Source organism: Rhinopithecus roxellana, chromosome 13 (genome assembly GCF_007565055.1).
Source record: "Rhinopithecus roxellana isolate Shanxi Qingling chromosome 13, ASM756505v1, whole genome shotgun sequence".
Classification (NCBI taxonomy): Eukaryota; Metazoa; Chordata; class Mammalia; order Primates; family Cercopithecidae; genus Rhinopithecus; species Rhinopithecus roxellana.
The window spans coordinates 119,669,004-119,690,160 of record NC_044561.1 but is presented as its reverse complement, the minus strand read 5'-3'; the positions used below and the strand labels follow the sequence as shown (position 1 = coordinate 119,690,160).

Below are 21,157 nucleotides of genomic sequence, written 5' to 3'. Positions count from 1 at the left end.
GGGTGGGAACACTGCATTCATGGGGGGAGGCTGGAAGTTATTGGTGAATCTTTTTAAAAGGTGGGGAGGTGGGGGAAAGTGGGGACCTGAAATGCCAGGATTCCAGGCTTAGAGCCTTGGTCCAAATTAAAAATGACGCCAATGATACCTACCTCTGTTAAGCACCTACTGGATGCCAAGCACCATACTCTTATCTTGTTTAATCTTCATGACATCTGTGGGATTCAAGCGGGGCAGATAAACAAAATATTTAACCATCAGTATAGCACGTAGGATCAATCAGAACATTCACCACTGAGGCTGCAGCAGGTCCTCATGGCCCCCAGAGGAGCCAACCTTTAGTTTTTGGACCTTGGCAAGAGGAGGTGTCCCTAGTTAAAATGGGAGCAGTAGAGAACATTTGGTCCATGGGTTGGCCAGGACAAACATATTGCAATTTGTGCGTGTGTGTGTGACAGAGTCTCGCTCTGTCACCCAGGCTGGAGTGCGGTGGCATGATCTCGGTTCACTGCAGCCTCCATCTGCTGGGTTCAAGAGATTCTCCTGCCTCAGCATCCTGAGTAGCTGGGATTACAGATGCCCACCACAATGCCTGGTTAATTTTTTTTTTTTTTAATTATTAGTAGAGACGGGGTTTCACCATGTTGGTCGGGCTGGTCTCAAAATCCTGACCTCAAATGATCTGCCCATCTTGGCCTCCCAAAGTGCTGGGTTTACAGGCATGAGCCACCATGCCCGGCCCCATATTGCAATATTTTAACAAGCCCGGCTGAATATTGGTTCAGGTCATAGGCACTACTACCATCTGTTCCATTTTACAGTCAAGGAAACTGAGGCTCAGAGAGATGCCACCTCTAGTGGGGAATTCAGACCTAGGGAGGGTTCACTCCAGGGTCTACACCTTGAACCATTAAGCTTCTAATGTTTAGCTACCTTCTCCCAGGCCCAGGCACTCACATTCTGGCTACTTTCTCTTCTCCCCAAAGGTTTCCCTGCAGCTTCCAGACTCAAAGTGCCAATGGTAGCTCAGGCAAGAGGAAGGGAAGGGTTAATTGGACCACAGCCCAGGGCAGGCACAGCACCACTCTCGGGCCTGGCAGCCTCTGGCACCTGCCCTGGCCTTTCATCTCCACAGGCTCCAGGTGAGAGAAGCCAGAGTCAGACCTGCCAGGGACCCAGCAGCGTGGCTTCCCTTTGATTCCCATGGAGCCCAGAATCAAAAGCAGGCGGCAGTGGCCAGTGCTCCAGCATCCCCCGGATGGCAGCCCCATGCTGCCCTTTTCCCTTAACCACCAGCCTGGCCTGAGCCTCTGCAAGGTGAGGCTGGTGGGGGGCCCAACCTGCGAGATTCTCAGGGGACAGGCCAGAGCCAGAGAGAGGCTGAGGGATGCTCAGGGGCAGAGGGGAAGGAGGGACAGCAGTGCAAAGCGTGGGTTCAGGCCCAGGACCAGTTGTGGGGGGTGGGGGAGAGTTCCAGGAGGCTGGAGGGGGAAGAACGTGGGCTCTGAAAAGCACAGAGCTTGACCACGGCCCTTCCCGGAGGTGCTGGCAACCTCGTGGGGTTCAGGTCTCAAGGTGAGAGCTGCAGGGGGCTGGTGAGAAAAAGCAGCGAATTTAAAAAGAATTAGTCAGGAGGAGGTGACAGGCCCATTCTGAAGCAAGATGAATGGGTTTCAGTTGGCGAAAATGATTCTAATTTATAATCTGCTTCTTGCTGCCGCTCGCCAATTAATTCTCTATAGATACATAAATAGGCTGCATGTTTGCTTTGCTTCAAACGTAATAAACATTACACTCTGTCCCCTTCTTTTGTGCCGGTTCCTGTCATGGCATTAGTCCCCACAGCTAATTCCTCACACCTGTCTTTGCCGCTCAGGGGAGCAGGGCTGAGTGGGGAGGAAGTGCCCAGCTCCAGGAAACTCGAGGCACCAGGAGATAAATTGCTGATCCAAAAGCTGCCAACACCCGCAGCAAGCCCAGGCTCCCCACTCAGGAGACGCCCAGGCGGCAAGGGAGGGAGGGAGGCACAGGGGAGTGCCTCCATCCTCCTTTTGAGACTCCTATGTCACACTCTTTGGGACCATCTTCCTAATGAGGGACGGAGGGAGGCATAAGATGCTTTGTCCCATCTGTAGCCTCAGCCCGCTGGGTTCCAGACACACCAGGCCCACTCTGCTTCAAGCTTTTGCATTTGCCATTCCCTCTACCCCAGGGAGTCACCTCCTTTATGTCATTTTTAAAATTTCTGAGTCTCACTCTGTCACCCAGGCTGGAGTGCAGTGGTGCAATCTCTGCCTCTCAGGTTCAAGCGATTCTCCCGCCATAGTGTCCCAAGTAGCTGGGATCACAGACACACGCCACCATGCCTGGCTAATTTTGTATTTTTAGTAGAGACAGGGTTTCACCTTGTTGGCCAAGCTGGTCTTGAACTCCTAACCTCAAAGTGACTCGCCTGCTTTGGCCTCCCAAAGTGCTGGGATTACAAGTGTGAGCCACCGCGCCTGGCATTCTTTGCATCTTTCTTCATGTTTCACCTTCCCAGTGAGATATTTCCCTGACCACCCCCTCCACCTTCCTAAAACTGACACTCCCTCTTCAACTCTCCCCATACTCCTTTCCAGCTTTTAATTTTTCCTTGGTACCATCACCCTCTGACATTATATGTATTTTGTGAATTTATCTTGTCTATTTTCCTCTCCAACTGGAATGCAAGAGCCTCTGAGGTCATCCTCACATTTGGTGCTATATTCTCAGTGCTTGGCATGTAGTAGATGCTCATTAATATTTGTTGAATGAATGAATGAGGTGGCGAGGGAATGGGAGGGAGCAGTAGATGGGAGCCACAGATTGAAATGACACCTTACTTCTCGTCATCTCATCTGACCCCTGAGAGATGGCAAAACTGAGGCTAGGGGAGGCGAGACTTGCCCAAGATGACACGGCGAGTTCGTGGCAGGGCTGGTACTAGGATCCCAGTCCTTGGCCCTTCTCTAAGGCAGCTTAGGCCAGGAATACACCTCCCAAACATCCTTCCAGGTGGGGTGTTGAGGCAACTGAAACTCAGGGAGGTGACGTGACTTGCCCAAGGTCACACTCATTTAATCACCAAAATGATTGAGTACCTACTATGTGCCAGGCAAGGTTCTAGGAGATGAGGATGTAGCAGCAATCAGGACAGAAAAGATCTCTGCCCTCCCAGAACTCCCATCCTAGAGAGAGAAACTGGCATCGGGTGAGTTAATAAATAAATGTAAATGTTAGGAAGTGGTAAGAGTTCAGAATTTAAAACAGGGTGAAAAGATCATGTGATGTCACGGCAAGATGGAATAGAGGTGAAGTGCCATTTGCCGTGGGTTGGTCAGGGATGTTTTCTGTAAACAGGTAACAGCTGAGCAGGAGCGCCACTGACAAGAAGGAGACAACCTTGTGAGCACAGATCAGGACCGGGATTTCCACTTGGATCTGTCTGCTCCAAAGCGTGCATTTTTCCCCACTAAAAATGAGCATTCCTGGCAGTAAGGAGCACTATCGGGTGAAGGAAGAAGCACTCAGCTCTGAGTGGGTGAGGTATGAGTTGAAGTCTGAAACCTCGGTGAGAGAGAACAGACAGCAAGGGATGGAGCAGAGTCGGCTCAGCCAGGGACCACAGGGGCAGAGGCCTGGAGGTGAAAGGCCTGGAGGTAGGAATGAGACCTTCAGGCAGAGGTGAGCTGGCTCTAGGGGAAGCAGGGAGCAAGCCCTGATTTGTATTGTTTATCATTTCTTTTTTGTGGTGTAAATATTCTCAACCTGGCCAATTTCAAGGCCTTGCCAACCTGGCTTGCAAAATTCCTGGAAAAAGACTCTAACAATTGGCTTTGATAAGCCAACACATACCAGTTCCAGCACACCACTGCTTCAGGTGTCAATAAGAGGGTGGCCAGGCAGCATCCACACAGGGAAGAAGCAAGACATGGTTTGGAAAAGTACGTGTGGAGCAGAGAGTCCTGGATCCCGGAAGGGCTCTTGGTCATCATGACATTTTCCCCCACCGCTCCTCCTTTATTTTATGCAACAGAAAACCAAGGCCAAGAAAAGAAAGAACTAGAGACGTGCCCAAAACACAGACAGAGTTGAGGTCGGAGCCACAGCCGGAAGATCTTAGGCTTCTCAGGATATCTAGCACTTTCTCTGTGGCATCCAACTGCCTGTTCCTAAGAAGTCATCATCTGTGATGGCCCCATCAGGCCTGAGAGTCAAGGAATCTGCTACCCATGAGAGGCGGGAGCAGGGAAGCAAACAGGGACATGTGTTGTAAGCCCAATGGAGTGCAGAGGTGGGAGAACTTCATGCCACCGGCTGGTTTAATACTTAAGCTGGATTTCAAAAGATAAATAGGAGTTTTCCAGCAAAACAAAGGAGGAGAGGGAGCTCCAAGTGGCAGGGACAACATTAAAAAAGCTCAGAGTAGATAAAAGCTAAAAGAGTTTGGCACTACCAGAATATAAGGTGCAAGAAGGAAACAGTGGGAGAGGAAGCTGGAGAGGCAATGCCCTGTTCCTCATGCTGAAGCCATAATGGTGGGCTTTCAGGTAGCTGCAGAGAAGCTATTTTTATTTTTATTTTTTATTTTTTATTTATTTATTTTTTTTGAGACGGAGTCTCACTCTGTCGCCCGGCTGGACTGCAGTGGCCGGATCTCAGCTCACTGCAAGCTCTGCCTCCCGGGTTTACACCATTCTCCTGCCTCAGCCTCCCGAGTAGCTGGGACTACAGGCGCCAGCCACCTCGCCTGGCTAGTTTTTTGTATTTTTTAGTAGAGACGGGGTTTCACCGTGTTAGCCAGGATAGTCTCGAACTCCTGACCTCGTGATCCGCCCGTCTCGGCCTCCCAAAGTGCTGGGATTACAGGCTTGAGCCACCGTGCCCGGCCAAAGCTATTTTTAGATGGGTACTCCCCTCTTGCCAGAACCAGATGAATGAAATCGTATGGCAAAGTCCACTTCCTCATGGGTGAGAACCTGCAGGTAAGGAAAGGCCTGGGTTCCGTGGCATGTTGGCCCCAGCCTTTCTGGTGCTCAGCAGGTCACTCGGCCCGGGGTGGGTCCCTCATCCTCATCCCCTTGCAGATCCCCTTTCCCTTCCCACTGGCGGGTCTTCTCCAGGCCAGGAATAGAACCTCACATCTGACAATCCTCAGCGGTGTTTAAATTTAATGGGCCTTTCTGCTTTTTTCTTCCTCAGCACCTGGGCTGGGCGCTCTGCAGCAGCCCTGAGGAGAGGCAGGTGAATAATTCAGGGAGAGTCGGTGTTTGAAGTGTGTGTGGGGAGTGTGGCAGGGCTGTCTCACCCCACCACCCCAGGGAAGGGGGTTCAGGAGGGAAGGTCCAAGTGCTCAGTTTCTGCTCTACTCTGCTCTGTCTTTAGGGCCTTTCAGGGAAGCTCAGGGGACTCTTATTCCCATCTCCACGCAGCCACCTGCAGTGTCAGGCCTCAAGGCTGCAGAAGCTGTCTAGGGCTGACAGGAAGGGAGAGGGAAAGGGGGGAGGCGCATCTTTCCCAGTGGCTTTGGATCTGGGTCCAAAGAGAGACAGAAAAGAGACAGAGGGTGTATAGGAGGCAGAAGGTTGGGACCTAGCCCCAAACAGAGGTGACAGGAGTGGGGTTAGGGACCTGGGATGTGGGCTGAGATGTGCATGCCCAGAAGAGCTCCTGGTGTAAAGCTGGATCCTGGCCTGGGCCATAGCCACTGTCCATGGTGCTGCCGTTGTGCTCAGGCCCTGGATGGAGTGCCAAGTTCACAAGGCTTGGAACTTGGTAGGCGCTGGCCTCCTACTTTTCCCACCTGGCCCCACCCCAGCCCACCACAGACAAAGTAGCCTTCCCATTTTCTAACCTCGGCACCTTTCCAGCATTTGCATTCCTTTATTCACGCATACGTTTAACAAGTATTTATTGAGCATCTACTATGTGCTGCATTGGGAGGACAGTGCAGTGAACAAAATAGACTCAGTTCTTAAGCTCCTAGAACTTGTGTTCCATCCCTGCACCCACTTCCTTCAGGAGAAAGAGGGGAAAGGAGAGGAAGGAGCTGGCCTTAAATTCCCGTTTATCCCCTGACTTGGTCTGAGTCGTCCAGCAAGGCACTTTCTCTCCCGTCCAGCAAGTCCACTTTCTACCGCTGGTTTCCCCAGCGGTAGCACAGGGATGATAACCCTGTTTTGTGAGTTGTTGCTGCTGTTCTTCTTATTAATTACATCAAACACTTATCCTAAGTGTCTTACAAGGATTTGCTCGTCCAATCTTCACCATCTCTATTTTACTATAAGGAAACTGAGACGTGGAGAGGTGAAGTCACTTGCCCAGGGTGGCACAGTGGCAAGGGGCGGTGATGGGATTTGAACCCAGGCAGTCTGGCTCCGGGGTCTGCGAGGATTAACGCGATGAGGTAGAGGGGTTTAAGGGCGCAGTGGCCTCGGCCCCTGTGGCTCCCGCAGGCTCGCCCCTCCCCCTCCTGGAGCCCCCAGCCATAGGCGGCCTCCCTGTCCCCACGGAGTCCCCTCCCCCTCCCTGCGCTCCCGCCGGCCCCGGCGGAGGAAGCCGGCTCCGAAGAGGCGTAGAGCGCCGGGAGTCCCCGGTGGGGCGCTCTCGTTCGGGTCCCGGGTCCCTCTGGGGAGGGGCTGGGGTGTGCCCCGGCTGCTCCCCATGCCCCCCGGCGGGCTGACGGCCCCGTCCCCGCGCTGACATTTCTTTGGTTGTTCATGTCACGGCCCTTCAGTCTGCGCAGTTTTACAAATGTGCTGGCGAGATGAAAGGCGCCGGGAACAGCGACTGGAGAGCAAGTTCGGAAAAGCTTTTAACTTCCAGCTCCCACAGACAAAGCGGGAGGAGGGGAAGGAAGGGAGGGAAGGGAGGGGAAGCACAGAGTAGGGAGAGTAGAGGAAGGGAGGGGGAGGAGGGGAGTGGGAAGGAAGGAGGGAAGGAGGAAGAGGAGAAGGAAGTATGGGGAGAAGAGATAAAGGGAAAAGGGGCGGGGGGCGGGGGACGGGGCGGGATGAGAACAGAGAGAACCAGAGTAGGACAGGCAAGAGGAGACAGAGGGAGACTGGGTGCCCCGAAGAAACAGAGATGAGAAGAGACAGAAAAACAGAGAGAGGGAGACAGACACGGGGGGCAGAGAGAACAGGACAGAGAGTGGGGAAACGGAAAGAGAAAGACAGATGCAGGGACACAGCTAGGAGATAAGCAGATGGGGGAGGGGAGAAGGGTGCTAGAGAAGATGTAGGGGCAGGTAGCAAGAGACTGACACCCATTCAGAAACAGTCAGAGAGACCAGAGGCACTGAGGGGGAGGAGACAGAGACAGGAGTGGAGGGAGTCAGAGAAGGGAGGATAGATGGACAGTGAATGAGAAGGTGACAGACAGATAAAGAGATGACAGAGAAGTGTAGAGAAGAAAAGGAAAAGAGCCAGAGAGAATAGCAGAGCCTGGAGCTAAGAGCAGCCTCCCCACCCCCAACACACACGCATACACACACACACACCCTTCACTGACACCTGCTCAAACTGACAGGCTCCCTGGAGCAGACCCTGCTGTTAGGGCGCTCAGACTAGAGCAGGGGCTCTCAACTGGGGGTGACTTTGCCCTTCAGGAGACATTTGGCAATGTCAGGACACATTTTTAGTTGTCACAACTGGGGAGGGGGTGTGCTGCTGGCATCTAGTGGGTAGAAGCTGGGGATACTGCTAAGCATCCTACACGGGACATGCCCAATGACAGAGAATTATCTGGCCCAAATGTCAATTGGGCCAAAGTGGAGTGACCCTGGGCTAGAGACAGAGAAATGGCCATGCACCCAGATGACTACTCCAGGGAAAAACATGTCCCATGTGCCAAGACAGGGCTGTGTGCCCTTCTGATGGATTGGGAAGGAGAATGCTCACAAGCGCCTCCTCCTGGAATCCTTCCCTAGCCATGCTTCTCTCCCCAAGTCCTTCCTTACCCTACCCAATCCCTGGAGGAGTGGTGTCTCTCTTGTTTGTAGACTCACCACACGATATAAAAAAGCACAGGTTCAAGCTCTAACTACAAAGCACTTGGTATTTTATTTGCCCAGAGGCAGTATTGCACACTAGTTCAGTGTGCAGGCTTTGGCCCCAGCCTGCCTTGGTTTGAATCCCAGCTCTGCCACAAACTAATTGTGTGACCTTGGGCACGTTTCATAGTTGCTCTATGCTCGGTTTCCCCATTTTAAATTTACAAATTTGTTGAGAGCAAAAGGAAATAGTCTGTGTAAAACGTTTAGGAGAAGGCTTGACACATGGCACAGGTTCACTAAATGCTAACTATTCTTACTATCATCTCATTCTCTCTTCACATCAACGCTGGGGGAAGTGGCTTGCCCATGGCCCACACAGTCTGCATGTGGCAGAGCTGCTCTCAGAGCCCAGGTTTGCCCAGTTCTTCCTCTGTCACACCACACTGCCTTTTGCTGCACCTTCCACACTGCAGCAGAAGTCCCAGCTTACCTTCTCCCAGACCAGAGTAAGAGATCTGACCCAGGCCCAATACATCAACCTGATCTCCCTACTTGCCATCTGAAACGGCACACAACAAGTGCTCAGTAAACATTCAGTGTGTTCTCAGAGCTTAGCCATAGTGCTCACAACAGAGTGGACGCTCAGAGAAAGTCTGTTGAAGGAAGAATTGGAAATAATGGTAGAATGAGCCTGAAATTAGGAAACATTGGGATAGGAAAACCTGAGGGCCTAATAAAGAGTCATGGGGAACTGGATGCAGTAGCACATGCCTGGTGTCCCAGTTACTTGAGAGGCTGAGGCAGAACGATCACCTGAGTCCAGGAATCGAGCCTGGACAACATAGTGAGACCCATCTCATAAAAAAGAGAGAAGAGAGAGACCAGAGCAAAAGAGAGAGATGTGACAGCAGTTCATTCAATAACATTTATTGAGCACCTACTCTGTGCATGTAGATGTGAGAGCAACAGTGTCCCAGGTCAAAACAACCTGTGGACAACTAAGTAGGTCTGACTCTGGAGATGAACAGCACACACTGGGGCCTGGAGGAAGAGGCGAAGAGGGAGTGGGAACTGGAGCAAACAGCAAAAGTGAGTCAGAGCGGGAGGAGAGAAAGAAAAGTGAAGAGATGCATCTGGAAGGCTGGCCTCTGGTCTCCGAAAGCATGAAAGAGTGGAGGCTAAGAATAGAGAGGAGGGAGATGGGGAAAAGAAAGACAATAGAAAGGCAAGGCTGGAAGAGATCAATGAAGGGAAATAAACCAAGAGAAGGACTTAGGGGAGGGAACAGCCTGGCACAGTGGAGAATACATCTCAAAATAAATAAATGAATGATGGAGTTTAGTAGGAGGGGCCGGAGGGGCAGCCAGCAGGAGAGGTGATTCTAATAATCAGGGAGAAGGACTAGGGTGTGGAGATGGAGAGGGAAATTGGGAAAGGAGGCGAGGAGGAGAGAAGGATAGGGATGAGGTAGAGCGAGGGTTCCTGGAGGGCCCTGCCCCTTCTTTGCCATGAACTTCAGCAGCTGATTGTGGGTGATTAAATGGCTGGTCATTGGCAGCTTGGCAGGACAGAGGTCTGCAGCTGTCCAGTCTCCTGTTACCCTTCACCCACCTATCTGGAAGCCGTGGGGAGTAGGGGGGCGGGTAACTCCTAAGGGGACCCACAACCCAAGATAAAGTGTGGGTCGATGGGAGTCACTGGTCCTATCCTACCATCAACAACCTCATATTGAGAACTCAGGAGTGGGGGTGGGAGGGTCTTCTCCATTAGGCCTTATCCCAGAGAGATGAGGCAGTAAGGAGAGCCAGGCAGCCAGCAGAAAGAAACAGGACCAGGTGGAAAAAACATCAGGGAGCAGACCAGCTGGATTTTTTAAAGAACGGAAAACCCGACTAGCAAGGAATTTCTGGGCAGTGGGAAGATTTTATTGGGAGACTTCTCCAGGTCAAGGTGGCACCAAGTTAAGGATGGAGGCGTCTTGTTTTGCCTGCTTACTTTGTTGGTTACAGGAATGTCCAGCAGAACCCTCCAGAGGAAAAGCCCACAAGGTTCTCTCCCGGGTACACCCGACCTCCCACCTGCCTGGGGACTCAGCCCTAGGCACCTGGTCTCTGTCCACCTCAATGCACAGTGACTGTTTCTGAACTGGCTGATCTGGTCTGTGCAAGGGACCTTTCTGGGCAGCAAGCCAGGGATGGCCACTGGAGAAGACTGCTCCTACCCTCGCCTGAGGCCCCGCTCCTCTGAAGGCGGCCTCCAGTGGTTCGGGGGGCGGAAATAGGAAGCCCTAGTCGCAGTAAAATCAGGTGGGGGAATAGGCTCCGGTCTCAAGCTGCGGCCACCGGGGGAGCTGCCAGGCGGGGAGGTAGATGGTCCCCCTCCTGGGGGCGCTCCCTCCGCGCGGATCTAGGGTTGGAGGAGGGAGGGGACTGTCCCCTGTGGGGTTCCCTGGGACTGGGTCGCCCGAGAGAGGGAAAGGCCGTCCCCTCCTGGCGTAGGAGGGGCGCAATCCTGGGGGCGGGGGCCGGGGCTCCCCGGCTGCGGGGGTCCGGGCCCCGCGGCCGCCTGCGGCTCGGCACTGTGCGGCGCTCCTGCCCAGCGGGCGCTGCATTCTCCGAGTCTCCACCAGAGGCTGCGGGAGGAAGGAAGGGATCCGTCCCTTGCACACTTCCCCCCTAGTCAGACACGCACACTCCCTCGCTCCCGCTCGCTCGCTCACTCCCTCGCTCTCTCGCTCTCTCGCTCACACACACGCGCGCACACGCCGCCGCGGCTCCCCTTCTCGCTCCCGCTCTCCCTCCGGCTCCTCCGGGCGGCCGCGGGGCTCCGGACTCGCCCGCTGCCCGCGCCGGGGCTTCCGCCCCACGCAGCGTCCCGAGGCGGCAGGACTTGGGGGAGCCCCGGGCCGCTCCCCGAGGTAAGAGCGCGGAGTGCTGCGGGAGGGGCGGCCGGATCGCCGCCGAGGGGAGGCTGCCTGGCGGGGAGGGAGCCCCCTGGCCGGCGGGAGCGGCCGGGCAGGCGGCGCGGGGGGCGAGCCTCCAGCCGCAGGAGGAGCTGGGGTGCCTGCGCCCGGCCCTGCGCGCCCCCTCCTCTCGGCGGGGCGGGCGGGGAGGGAGTTTCCCACGTCCAAACTTTCCCCGGCGCGGAGCCGAGCCGCCTCTCGGCCCAAAGCCCGCAGCCCCCACCCGTCCCCACAACCTCGTACGCCGCGCGCCCGGGAGCCTCCGGGACCCCAGCGGGCCGAGGGGTGGCAACGCTAGGGGCCGAGCCGGCGCGCCAAAAGGAGCTGGGAAGGTGGTGCACAGCCCTGACGCAAAGGCTGGGACCCAGGCGTTCCCGGTCCCCCAACCCTGCTAGCGGGGCTCGGCTCCCCGGCCCCTCCCAGAGGCGGGGTCCGGGGCCGGGAAATAACGCACGGCGCGAGCGTGTGCGCGCGGTGTGTGTGTGCGAGGTCGTGCCGCGTCCGGGGGCACCCGGAGGCTGACTCCAGCCGCGGCGACACGCACGGCTCTGGCCACCTCAGAGCCGGGGAACCGGCCCACAGGGACCCCTGCCGGCCCCACCGGCGCGACCCTGATGCCCTCTGGCCGTCGGGCGGGCTGGCGGTGAGCGAGGGCCAGCGCTGCCCTCTTCCTCAGGACTCGACTCCGGAGACAACGTCCCCGATTCGGAAGAAGGACGGGGCCCCCGACCGCCTAACGTCCAAAGAGAGCGCCACTTAGGGCTAACCCTCGGGGGCCGCGGCGTTTACTGGGAAGAGTGGACTGCGTGGGCGCGCAGGGTGCTGGGCAGCCCTGGGTGGGCACCATGTGGACCCGTCTCACTCGCGCCTCCCGGCTGCCTCTTCTCTGGCACTGTAGGGCCCTGTCCCAGGCGTGGCTGCAGCGGGCGGAGCTGATCCAGGGTCCCCCGAGGTCTCCCCGAGGTGCAGGGCACCCCCTTGTGGCGGGCAGAGAAACTGCTGTTTGAGGCCGCTCAGGGCTTCCAAGGCGCTCGCTCCTGGGAACCTCTTCTCTGCCACCCTTTCGGGCGTCGCCAGGGTTGCGCATGCCAGCTTCTTTTTCCGTGGGGCTGATTCCAGCACTCCCCAGCTTTCTGGGGCTGGCCAAGGTGCCCCCAGCACAGGCAGCGGCTCATTCGAGGGCTTTGGCTGTTGCCAGCTCTCTGTGGCCCCTCCACTCAGGTTCAGGATCTCATCCTCTTCTCCCACTGGTCAGCGCCACTACCCTATATCAGCATCACCACTGCCCTGGGGCCCAGAGGCTCCACCCTAACGACCATGACTCTTTGTCCTTCATTAGTATCCCGTGTATGTGTCCTTCAGTGCCCACTCCGTCCCCCTCAGTTGCCTCTAGTCTACAGCCCTTGTTGAAATTTGGCCTCTACACCCATAGTGACATCCTTTGGTCTTTGCCCATCAGTGACCATTTCCCCATCCTCCAGGACCCATCTTCTGCCCTGTCTGCCTCAGTTTTTCTGTAGCACTCACCTGTTCCCTGCCCCAATCATTTCTCTTCTTCACCCTTATTTCCCTCCTTGTCCCAGTGTCTGGGACTCTCCTCTTCCATTCCTCCTGGAAGGGAAGGGCATTGCCAACATTTAAACACTGCTTCCTGGAGATGTCCATGTGCCCTTCTGGGACCACCACTGCCAGTGTCTCGGGGACAGGTACTTTATAAAGCCAGCCAGGTCTCTCTCAGCTAAGAGACACCTGTACCTCTTGTGTGTCCCCATCAGGGGGCCCCTGGAGATGAGAACCCCTTTCCCTATTCCTAACTGTGATCAGCACATTGGAGACCACCTGGGCTGCCCTCTTTTCCATTTTCAAGGATTGGCAACAGTGGCCCGAGGTCACATGGTAAGCTATACCCAGAGCCAGAATAGGAACCCAGGCATCTTGACTTCCAGGCCTCACCAACGCTCCTTATGTGTTGGGTAGGCCTGGGGCAAAACAGAGCCATTTCTTGGCTTCATGCTGCAGGCAGGACAAGAAGACATTTGCTTAAATTCAGCATGAAGTGTTCAAGTTAGACCCCAGTGCTCCCAGTCCAGTGCAGGAAGAAAGCTGTTGAATGCCTTTAGCAGAGAAGCCGAGTAGCAGAAGCAGAGGACAAAGTTTGGTCCCTAAAAGTAATTGTGACCTCCGGGTGAGTCACAGCCTTTCTGTCAAAAGGGTGGCTGTGATCTCAGGATGTTTCTGGTCGTGCTCTGGAATAATCATACCTAGAGGCTGGAACCCCCAGTGCCCCTGCTGCTTCCCCAGGCATTGGTCTTTCTGATGGCTTTGCAGGAGCGCTGCATTCTGAAGCCCTCTGACAGGGGGCCAGGCCATAGCTGGGGCAGGGAGCCCAGGAGGGCCCGTCTCTTCCCGAGTTGGCAAAGTTCGGAGCAGCCAGTTTATGTACCACATGGGTGATAAGAGTCAGCCAATTAAACTTCCTCTCCTCTCTCTCTGTTATTCCCCCTCCCCTTTTTCTTCCGTCAAGAAGCTCCAGTCTGAAATGCAGCCTCAGGTAGAGGGAGAGAGAGTGAATGATTTCTGTTTATATAACACGGGCAGCAGCTGGCGCTGCACGGCCTGGGAGAGAGTGGGGGAATAGAAGACCCTATGGTGGTGGGTGGGCTGAGGCCTCAGGGCCGAGGACTTCCTCATTCCTCCCCATAGCTGAGCCAGGAAGGGTACTGGGGCTGGGGACCAGGTGGGGAATCAGGCTGAAAGGAAACCCAGGCCTCAGGCCAGGCTCAGAGAGAAAAGCCTCATGCTCCCAGCAAGAGTGGGCACACCCTCCACCCCGGGTTCCTCAGAGCACCTTTAAGATGGAGCTCTCAAGTCAGGGCCTCTCCTTCCTAGAACCTTGTGTTTTGATTCTGGCCCCTCTAGAGAAAGCCCTAGATATTTCACCACCAGGACAGGCTCTGACCTCAACTTTTCATCAGGGCAGGCGGGCATGGTAGGACTGTCTTTCCCCTCATGGAGGAGACAAGGCCTAACAAGAAAGTTGTCTGTGGAGTGATTTGAGCTCTGTGTATCTGGCAGGAGGGACGTTTTCTCATTGTTGATGGTACAGAGTGGCTACTTGGAAACAGAGGTGCAGGACAGGAAGGCTGGAGGCATGGCTATTATATGCAGTTGAGCAGGTTGTTGACTGTCCAAGGACATTTAATGCAGGAGGAGAGTGGGGACTGAAATCTATTTTAAGCTCCACTGTCCAAGTCAGGTGCCTGCCTGGAGGAGGGGGGCATCTTTCTCTAATTTGCAAAAAGGCTTCATATACTTACCAGCCATGGCCTATGGAGCTGCTTACCCCCAGAGAAGGATCCCTTTCTTTAACTACTCCAAAGGTGGCCCATCTGGGGGTTAAGGATATGTTCACTGCTCACTCCTTACCTCGGTTCTCTTACAGTGGGCACACACCTTTCTGAATATGTGGATCTGATTTCAAACACATGAGGTGCAGAAACCTGGAGGAATTCCCTTCTCCCCCCACGTTTCCCTCCACGCCCCATCAGCAGGCTCCTTCCTGCTGTCACATTGGGATTAGGCTGGGAACTTCTTGCTTTGTCGTCAGACCCACAAGCCTTCAGCCATCCACTTGTTACCAGCTCTTTCCTGTGCATAATATAAATAGATGATTAAGCGCGTAGGCATTGGAGTCCAACCAGCCTGAGTTTGTGACTTGCTGGCAAGTTACTTTGCCTCTCTGAGCCTCAGTCTCTTGCTCTGTGAAATGGAGGAAAATATAATACCTATCTCATTGGGTTGTTGTGAAGATTAAATGTGCATGAGCATGTGTGGTTCTGAGCACGATGCCTGACACATAGGATACATAAAGCAGTATCATTATTATTCATATCCCTCCATTTGTATTCCTTGGTTCCCATGGGGTAAAGGCAGTGGTTCCTCCCTGTTTGGTTTTGCACATGATTTTGGCTGCCTGCACCCCTGCAGGAGGGGAATTGAGTTAGGACTACCAGGATCTGTCTCTGACTTCAGGATCCTTCTTCCTTTGCCTTGAGGAAGGTGGAGTCCCTGCATGCAGCCGTCAGTGTAGGAACATGTTCCAGAGTCCCACAGATTCATTTCATCCTAATCTCTACCTTTTCTCCCCTCTCATCCATCTCGCGATCCCTGCTCCAGCTCAGACCTCACTGGCTCATGCCTAACCTGTTGTGGCAGCCTCCTGCCTGGCCTCCCAGCCTCTGATACCCTCCCGCTGCAACCCCTGTGGCAACCAGAGCGTGTTTTCTCTAACGCAGGTGGGATCGTGTCACTGGCTTGATTAAAACCCTTCCATGGCTCCCCATTGCCTACTGAATTAAGTCCAGACTCGGCACCATGACATTCAAGGTCCTTGTAATCCGTCTGCATCCTCCTTTATCTCCCACTGTGCTTCCAATCTGACACTCCTGCATCCAGCCCCACCTGCCCTTCCACCTGAACGCCCTTCCCTGAAGATATTCCAAAGCATTAAGGACCCAACCCAAATAGCACCTTTTCCTTGCATCACCCATCTGCCTGTCTGACCATCCATTCATTATCCATTTTAAAATATATACATTTACATATATACCTAAAGCATTTACTATGTGTTAAGCATTGTGCTGCACGGTGGAGACACAATGGTGAGCAAGCAGCCTGAATCCCAGCCAACAGGAGTCTGGTGGTCCAGGGAGGAAGACGAACAATTCTCCTAACTGTGACAGCCAATGGGCGGGGCAGCAGAGGCTTCTAGGAGGAAATGATGTTGAAGCACACCTGCAGGCTGTCTCGCGGTTATCTATGGGATAAAGGGGGGTAGGGAGGAACAAGAGCAGGGAAGGCAGCCTCCAAGCCAAGGGGTACCAAGGCCCTAAGAGGAGGGAGAATAGCAGAGGAACTGCGAGTTCAGTTGGCTGAAGTGGGGTTCAGGGAGTGGGAGTCACGGGAAACCAGGCCAGCAAGGTGGGCAGCAGCCAGGTCCTGTGGGTCTTGAAAGCCACACAAGGAGCTTGGCCTTCATCCTGAGAGCAGTGGGGAGCCACACACAGGTTTTCAGCATGGGAGTGGCACATGGAAATTCACCATTAGAAGCCTCATCCTGCTGCTGAGTGGGGAAGACCAGGTCCTGGGCTGCTGGTGTCTGGTTCTGAGTCATGGAGGGGCACTCACTCGTGAGGGTTGTGGGAGTGGAATGGATAGAGCTGAGTAACTGCATGGGCATGGGGGACAGAAGGAGTCCCCATTCCTGGCTCAGGAGGCTGTGTGGGTCGTGAAGATGCTACATGAAGAGGAGAAGGGCTTTCAAGAAGAGGTGGGGACCAGCTGTGGACAGGTCGAGGTGAGATCCTAGTGGGATACATGAGTGGGGATGTCCGATGGATAGTCATGCAAAAACATCTAGGCCCACTCAGAGAGTTCTGGGCTGGAAACAGAGTTTTGAGGCCATGAGGAAGGAGGAGCTCACCATCCAGGATGAGTCTGTAGAATGGAAAGAAGCTTGAGGCACTCTCAAGGTTCGGGGACAGGTTCATCCCCAGAAGCCTTCTTGGACCCAGCCAGGCACACGTGACTCCTGTCTATATTTTGAACCTCTGTAGCAATTAGTTTAGTTTTCTTTTCTCACTGCCTGCCTTGTGTCATCTGCAGCACATTAGATCAGTGTTTTTCAACTGGGGGCAATTTTGCCCCCCAGAGGACTCTTGGCAATGTCTCGAGACATTTTTGGCTGTCACTACTGCGTAGAAGGCTGCTGCTGTCATCTGATGGGTAGAGGCCAGGGATGCTGCTAAACCGCCTACAACGCACAAGACAGTCCCCCCACCCCACTGCAAAGACTCATGTAGCTCAAACTGTTGATAGTGTGGAGGCTGAGAAACCAAGCCCTGGATGAGAAGATCTTGAAGGCAGGCGCTGGGCTTTTTCATTTTTTCCTCCCTAGGGTCTAGCGTGGCATATGGTGCAAAGCTGCACTCACTCCATTCTCTGAATTAAATTTGGGTGTGAGGAGAGGGGGCCTGAGGCCATGTAGCCTTGAAGTCTGAGTTAGAGTTAGGCCCAACTCTAACCAGGGTTGCCTGGCCCCTCCCCAGAGAGCTGGACCATGCTAATACACAGGCACTTAGAGAGGAGAAAAGGATGCACTGGCTGGTGGGGAGCTCCTGGATCCACAGATATCATATATATATATATATATACATACACATATATACTTTTTTTTTTTTTTTTTTGAGACGGAGTTTTACTCTTGTTGCCCAAGCTGGAGAGCAATGGCACAATCTTAGCTCACTGCAACTTCTGCCTCCTGGGTTCAAGCAACTCTCCTCCCTCAGCCTCCCGAGTAGCTGGGATTACAGTCACCTGCCCCAACGCCTGACCAATTTTTGTATTTTTAGTAGAGACGGGGTTTCACCATGTTGACCAGGCTGGTCTTGAACTCCTGACCTCTGGTGGTCCACCCGCCTTGGCTTCCTAAAGTGCTGGGATTACAGGCATGAGCCACCACACCCGGCCATATATATATATTTAATAGGCAAGTTACAGATAAACAAAATGAGAAACATGACAACCTACTGATTAGGTGCACAGGCTCTGGAGGCAGACAGGGCAGAGTTGAAGTTCCGACTCTGCCACTTAATAGCTGAGTGAGCCTCTGTTTCCTCATCTAGAAAATGGTTTTTTGTTTTTTTTTGTTTGTTTGTTTGTTTGTTTTTGAGACGGAGTCTCGCTCTGTCGCCCAGGCTGGAGTGCAGTGGCCGGATCTCAGCTCGCTGCAAGCCCCACCTCCCAGGTTCACGCCATTCTCCTGCCTCAGCCTCCCAAGTAGCTGGGACTACAGGCGCCCGCCACCTCGGCCGGCTAGTTTTTTTGTATTTTTTAGTAGAGACGGGGTTTCACCGTGTTAGCCAGGATGGTCTCGATCTCCTGAGCTCTTGATCCGCCCGTCTCGGCCTCCCAAAGTGCTGGGATTACAGGCTTGAGCCACCGCGCCCAGCCTAGAAAATGGTTTTAATAAAACCTGCCTCCAAGGACTCTGGAGCAATGAAGTAATACAGACAAAGTGCTTAGCACTGCACTGGGCTCACAGGAAGTATTTAATACAGAGTGATTCTCTATGTGTGTGCGTGTGTACATTTATATATATGTATATATGTATGTATCTTTTTATATATGAAAGCATTTTTAATTAGCCATAATTTTACCACCACTTGGCTACCATTTCAGTGCATATCCTTCTTGACATATATAGATTTTTAAAAAATAAAAATGGCATCTTGCTTTATACATATGCCTCCATAACCTGCTTTTCTTCACCCTATAATATATTGTGAATGTCTTGCCATTTCGATAAATATACATCTACATCATCATTTTTTAAGAGCTGCATGGTTCTCCATTGTGTGGCTGGCCTATAATTCATTTAACCAGCCCCCACTGTTGGACTTTTGGGTTGTTTCCAATCCTTCGCTATTACAAACAATTCTGCCATGAACATCCTTGTACACACATCTACACGCTCTTGTCCGATGATTTCTTCAGGGACCACTTGGACATTTTTGGCAGGAGGCATGTGGCCCTGACCAGATTCCTCAAGTAGAAGCCCTTGGGGCCAGCAAAGAGGAGGCTGGGGAGTCCCTGGGGAAGAGAAGGATGCTGGATGGCAGAGAACTGTTTTGGCTTCTGGAAAGTAGGTCCAGATGTTAACACCACAGACCCCTCTGGGAGTGAAAAAAGCAGAAGGCCCCGCCCCGTTTCTTTGTTGTCACCGTAGTGCTTGCAGAATAGGGGAGGGGAGCTGGGGAGGTGGAGTGTGTGCGTGTGTGTGCGTGTGTGTGTGTGTGATGGGCAGAGTGACAGGCACCAGGCAGGCGGGGGACACAAGGTGGATGGGCCCAGGCAGACTGATGGATGGGTAGCAGAAGCAGGTGGATCCAGGTCAGCGGGTAGACAAGATGATGGGTAGGTGACAAGCCAGACAGACTCAGGTAACTAGACACAGGACTGTGGCCTCACAGTGGGGCCCACAGGGACCAGAGGCTAAAATTGTGTATTCAGGAACAAGAGAGAATTCTCAGGACAGGCAGCCCAACCCCCAGGCCAGGAGGCTGCCAAGGCTTGCGTCTTCTAGGATCCAAGTGACTGTGTTTAGGGTTATGCATTTTTGAGTTGAAAGGGCCTTTAGGGACTGACCAATCCAAGCCCGTGATACAGAAGGGAAACTGAGGCCCAGGGAGAGGCTGGAACTTGCCCAGGGCCCTATGGTGTCTCAGAGCAGACTGAATCCTTTGCCCCTAGCTGAGCTTATTTCAGTGTCCATTTATTCAAATGGCTTGAAGAGAAGGGAGATGGGTTGGCAGGGTGGGAGGGGGGCTGGGAGGTCAGAATGAGCCTTGTCATGGCTTTTCTCTGTCCTCCTCACTCCAACAGCACTATTCATGACACACTACTGTGCGCTGTTGAGAGAACTGCCTGGGAGCCAGACTTCCAGGGTTCCCATCTTCGCCCTGCCGCTTACTAGCTGAGTGACCTTCTGCCTCAGTTTCCTCATCTATACCTACCTCATAGGATTACTGAGAAGGCGAAATGAATTATTAGAAGTAAAGCACTTAGAACAGTGCACTTAGGCCCATATTCAGTGTTCCATAAGCCTTAGCTACTAATACTGTGCTATTTTGCCCTTATTTTTTATTTTTTTATTGTTTATTTATTTATTTATTTATTGAGACAGAGTCTCACGTAGGCGTGAGCCACCGCACCTGGCCATGCCCTTATTTTTCCCCTTGAATTCTGTATATGTTTGTATGCACCTGCATGCTCACACACACATGACTACATGAGCAGGCTGTGTACCTTGGAAGGCAAAGGTTGTGTCTCTCCTGTGTCTTGGCCCTCCTGCCATCAGGATCCTGTTTGCCAGCTGGGCACATAGTAGGTGCTCCATAAATGCTCTTGAGGAAGTGGCACACTTGGCTCTATCTGGTCACGGGCACCAGGGGAGGCTTCGTGGGGAGGCAGCATTTGAGCTGTGTGTTTCCACACACAGGATGATGCTGCCGCAAGTGGAGGGTATGGGTGGAGGGCAGGGGTGCTTTCCAGCAGGTGGGAAGAACGTGAGCAAAGAGGAGGAGCTTGGCAAAGGCTTGGGTGCCAGCCGGTTGCCCCGTTGACCAGGGCACAGAGGACATGGAGGGGAGGAAAGACAGAGAGGACCAGAAAGGGAAGTTGTAGCTGAATTCAGATGTGGAGCTCCAGGCTGAGGAATGTAGGCAATAGGAAGATATTGAAGGTTGCTGGCTGGAATTAAGCTGTAGAAAGAATTTCCTGTTGGCAGTGTTTGAGAATGGACTTGAAGGAAAGAGAAAGGAGGCAACAGACAGGGGCAGCGGAAATTGTCCAGGAGATAAGTGGGGTGGGGGGCCTAATGAAGTTATAGAGAACAGGGGCCAGGGAGAAAGGCCCCAAGGAAATAGGATCAACAGGACTCAGAGCTGTTTGCTTGTGGGAGATAAGGGAGATGGAGGAATGAAATATGACAAAGTCTCAGGCCTGGTGTCTGGGAGAACTGGGGTCCATTAACCAAATTAGGGGAGCCTATACTTGGGATATATAGGGGAAAATTGAGATGCCAGTTGAGATTATTCACCCAGCCAGCATCCCATCTAAGCCAGCCATCCATCCACTCATCCATCCACCCACCCACCCATCCATCCATCCATCCACCCATTCATCAATCCATCCATTTATCCAATCCATCATCCTCCAGCCCACCCACCTCCATTTAAACATCCATCTGCCTGCAGTTCACCCCTCACCCACCTCCACCCATTATCCACCCACCTATCATTTACAGTCATATCACCACCTTTCTTTCCATCTTCTTACTACTCATCTCTCCACCCTCATTCACCCTCAAAGTCTACCAACTTCTCCATCCATCCAAGATACATTTCTTGTGAGCCTACTATGTGCCAGGCTCTGATAAAATCTTAACACAGCATTTGAAGATACCTGATCCTAAAGATAATGATTAGAAAAGCCAACAAAAAGGACCAGAATGATTTTACCCAGAAGAGAGAAGTTTGAGAGGAGACTTTATGTATCCAAAGCGATGAAGAATGGAATGAACAGTGGCCTGTAGATCAGCCTTTTTTTTCTATTTCCAG

The 21,157-nt window shown here is 53.3% G+C and overlaps 1 protein-coding gene and 1 long non-coding RNA gene across 2 annotated transcripts in view; one reads left to right on the top strand and one right to left on the bottom strand.

The window, feature by feature from the left end:
* The window catches only part of LOC115892819, a 74,699-nt gene that overhangs the window by 26,380 nt on the left and 27,162 nt on the right, over positions 1-21,157 (bottom strand). Inside the window, exon 2 of the long non-coding RNA XR_004052737.1 lies at positions 153-215. This is a non-coding gene — a long non-coding RNA (uncharacterized LOC115892819). The remainder of the gene's footprint in view (positions 1-152; positions 216-21,157) is intronic.
* Positions 10,699-21,157, top strand: part of CDH22 (cadherin 22) — a 136,745-nt gene continuing 126,286 nt past the window's right edge. The window contains exon 1 of the mRNA XM_010384183.2: positions 10,699-10,934. The gene's annotated coding sequence lies outside the window, so the exon portion shown is untranslated. The remainder of the gene's footprint in view (positions 10,935-21,157) is intronic.